The following is a 4,736-nucleotide window of genomic DNA, read 5'->3' on the forward strand; positions in this document are numbered from 1 at the left end:
TTCCTAAAAGACAAGACTAAAATCCACAAATTTCAGCAAATTGGATTAAGTCAAAGTCACATTGAAAGCCTGTAAGTTGTAGAAGACAGGGCACATGAAGACAAGTGAAGGTGATACTGCAAAGTTCAAAATGTCAAGGTCACGTAATTGTGGTGCCACAAGCTCAAATCGAGCACAAATCTGAATCAGTTAATGGTTGTGGAATTTCTTGTGTTAATTCAGAATCCAGTGAATTCAGTTATGGGACATTTTCATTGTTCATGAAATGAACCTGTAATATACAGACCCTGTGGTTAGTGACTGTTCATATTCTCGTAAATATTGGCATCCTTTGGTTGTTGTAACATATTCATAGCTTGATATACTTAGTGTGCCTTACCTACGCTAACATATATATCCTTTATAAATTCATATTGATAGCCTTTGTAGTTCATGTTGGTATCCTTGATAGTTCATATTGATATCCTTTATGGATTCAAATTTGTGTCCTTTGTTGTTCAACAGCAGGGTTATGTTTATAATGAACTTAGTACTAGTTTTAGTCATTGAGACTATGTGTGTTTTGATGAATCATTGCAAAACTGTTTCTGAACACATTCAATGCAATCTTCCTTTTTGAATTAATTCCATGCTGATACAATGGCATTGATGCATGACAACCCATCCTTGCTGCTCCATGGTGCTACGTCTCCAATCGATAGCAGGAACTTACCAAGGCCATTTCAGATATTCAGCCCTAAGTCTGCAGCAGGTGTCAGTAGTAACTCACACTCTGAATTAACGGGCCCAAAATATAGGTGGCACTAGGACTTAGGGCTTATACTTGACTGGGGCCACAATAGATAGTCCCTCTGAGTTGAATGGATTGGATTGGTTGTTCTTTGATGACACACTCAATAATCTGCTAGCAATATGGCAGCAGTCTGTAGATAATGGAGCCTAGATCAGCCAAACCAATGATCAACAACATGAGCATTGTTCTACGCAATGGGGGTACGGTAACGTGTCAAACATATTGAAAAATATTTTGGACCAACTTTGTTTTGAAGTTACGCCATCCTCATCTTTTATCTATAGCTTTTCACAGATGTTTCGAATATTTGACAGGATGGCTTCTTGACTATTGTTTTACAGGGTTCGTACAATCATGAAAAAGCCTGGAATCTGGGCATTTAGCCTTAAAACGCCTGGAAATTCTATTTTTGCCTTGAAAAGCCTGGAAAAAGACTTAGGCCTTGATTTTCAAGTTGAAGCTTGATGAAGTGAAGATTGTGTCTGTTAAGTTGCATGTAAAGTGTAGGTGTGAATGAGGGTGTTAGTAATAGAGATTGCTTGCATCTGTTTACAAGTTTGTTTTAAAAGTATGAAGATACTTTCCAAATATATTCTTTCATTGGTGTTAATGGTGTTAGGATGGCTACCGATTTAGTGATATCTTGATGTTTGTCCAAGTAAAGTTTTGCATTATGCTGTTTTGAATTTCACCGATAACCTGACAGTGCTCAGAAGTGATGTTTTTTTTTGTTATTTTTATTACTAGGTTTACTTTGTCTCGTTGGCCTTAATTTTACCCAGGAAAGTCTGAAAAAGCCTTAAATTTTGAAATTCTGTACGAACCCTGTTTAAATCATTCTCAAAGAACGGGAATTTGTGTGGAAAGATTGATGGTATTTACAAATCGAGTTGCTGCACACTGGACAATCCAGGATGGGTCACTGGTTTTGTGTACAATAAAAGGTAACTACTCAGTTTGTTATAAGACTTAATGAAATACTCACTTGTAGATAGTATTGTAGATGTCCAGCCCGTTAAAATCAGATATTTTTCTATGATATTGTTTGTCTGTGGTGAAGATCTGTCTGAAATCACCTCCATAATAAATGATGCAGGATCAGAATCATGATTAGGAGCAGAATTATGATCAGCCAATGTGTCTTAAAGCTCTGTGCAAAGATAGGAAGTTGTCAGATTTGCATGTCCTGTTTTTGCATTTCTGAATCAAATACAGTTAGGGAGTTCAAAGAAACCAATAATTTGTGTGCCATTGCATAGAAACACAAATGAATAAGTTATTGTGATATATTTGTTTTCTGTATGGGTTTTCTTATGGCTGAGATTTAAATTTCTGAATCAGGTGGGAATAAAATGAAGTCAAACTGTTATTTCATTGACTCAGAGAATGTGATTTAACCTGCCCTGCCCTGCCCTGCCCTGCCCTGCCCTGCCCTGCCCTGCCCTGCCCTGCCCTGCCCTGCCCTGACCCTGACCCTGACCCTGACCCTGACCCTGTGTTGACAGATCTTCACACAAAGAGACACATCAGGGTTAAGGATCTGATTTTAGTGTAACTGGTACATTTCAAGCTTAGACCACCTATGTGTGGTCTATTTCTTCATACTGACTGTGATTACCTTGTACATTTCTCTCATGTCTACTCATCACCTCACTATATAACTAATTATTATGCAGTCTTCAGCAATATACATGGCTGTGTATTTCCGTTGCTCATACAATGTACATGTAGTCATTGGGTGTTAGTTACCAGTGCTTGTTGCTTCACAGTGATATTATGTACATATGTAGTTCTGATCAAATGATCAAATTTGTGACACTGGAAGTGACTGATTGCTCAAAAAAAAGTTGTGAAATCCTTATATTGGTGAATTGCTTTAATGTTGTAATTTTGTTGTTATTTTAACAGATTTAATGTTGCTAAAGATTTGTTTTAGTGCTTTTGTGCATATCATCAAAGGGGAATAACTGCTGTGTTGCAAATCCTATCCCTCAGCTTCCAGTCATTCAGCACATACTGATCACAACATGGATGACTTGGATGGCAGTTGTCACTGGCTATAGATGTGGTGATGTTTTATGGCTTAGCTTTATAGTTATTTTTGTTTTGTTTGTTTTTTTAGATACTTTTCTTTCATGTAATTATCTCAGTGTAGACATGTTAATGCTGACTCTGAGGGGCTAATAATTGTCCATATTCCAGTGGGGTAGTGTAGTGGTTAAAGCGTTCGATCCAAGTTTGAAGACCTGAGTTCATTTCCCCACATGGTTACAATGTGTGAAACCCTTTTCAGGTGTGACCCCCAAACGATATTGCTGAAAAATTCCTGAAAGCGGTGTAAAACTGAAGTCACTCACTCATCTTGTTCCAGCTTGCGAGATCCCGACAATTCAGTCTGTTGTTTTCACATGTCCGAGAAGAATACCGCTGGAGTCCCAGTTGTGTGTAAGCAGACTCTTATCCAGTAATGTTGATGTCTTCTCATTGGGAGGTCACAGTAGTATACATTACTGCCAGTATACATGTTACACTCAGATGGTGAAGTCAGTCATTTCAGTAAGAATAGGAGGGTCAGCCATTTCATGTCATTTGTGAAACAACAATCAATATGCTTCAGTCATTTCATGAAATTTCACTTCATCTATATGTGGTGGACAGGCGTGTGTGAAGTATAGCTTCTCTCGACACAGCAAGTGTCAAACACAAGTAATGGCTTCACAGCCAAGCTGAAGTGCAACAGTCACTGCAACAGTAATTTGTGACAAAACCGATTCTGAAATTGTGATCCACTTTTGTAGGTTAAGATATTCAGTGAAATTCCATAAAATGACAGAAGTATATTGATAGTTGTTACACAAAATGACACAAAATGGCTGACCTTGTTAGTCATTTCACAAAATGACTGATTCCACAAATTGACTGTAACTTATACATGTTGATCATGTGAAGATGAACTGACAGCATCCATTTCACATCATGGAGTCTTCCTTTTTCTTGTGACTATATGGGGTGGTGGAGTAGGATACTGGAGATAGTGAAACAATCTTCTCACACTCTCCTGCAATTGCTATGAAACATCAGATGGGATTAAGCGTTGAGCAAAGATAGCAGAACCTTTAATCTAAAGGTAAAGATGAAGAGGGGGGATTTTGTCCTTTTTTATGTTAACGATGATGAGTGAGGGATAATGGCTGGGATGGTTTGGTAAGGTGGGGTTGGAGGGATGAATTAATGTTGGTTTTGTCTATACTTTGTCCACACTTTGACCCTTCTATGTTGTATATACCTTGTCCTGTGGTGCTTCTGTAGGCCAATCTGTTTCAGCACAGTCAGTATTTTCCCATCTTTTTACACAGTTTTAGTTTCTTTACTACTTCTTGTATTTCTTTAATGTTTCTACTTTTAGTTTGCCAACTGTATCACGCATGAAGTATTCAATGTTTTTTTTATGTGTTGGTTTTTGTACATTTAGATGTTTTAGCATTTTTGTGATAGATATGGGAGTATAGGGGATGTAAGGGGTTGTGTATACAATAATCAGAGAGTACTTATCTTGTGAAAGACCTACCTTTTTAACTCACTTGTGAAAAATTCTGTAGTGTAATATTTTTTCATCAGTATCACACTAGTATAATACTTCTAAATATATGATGTCATACAGATTTACAGTTATGATGTCACGATGCTAATACCTTTGTTGCAATGGTACTAGACCTTTCTTGACTCACGGAAAGTCATCACACTGTAGACAAAGTCACCGCAGTTTCTATCAATTTATGTTGTAGAGTAATAAACAGAATATTTAACTCGCTTCTGTGAAATACCATTTTTATTAAACTCATAAAAGGTTTCATGTCAAACTCACTTTTACTCATTGGATACCAAATCATTAACTTGTTACATTGAAATGTCTGTAGGGTTGACTAAAAGCTCCATAAACAGA

Source organism: Haliotis asinina, chromosome 1 (genome assembly GCF_037392515.1).
Source record: "Haliotis asinina isolate JCU_RB_2024 chromosome 1, JCU_Hal_asi_v2, whole genome shotgun sequence".
Lineage (NCBI taxonomy): Eukaryota > Metazoa > Mollusca > Gastropoda > Lepetellida > Haliotidae > Haliotis > Haliotis asinina.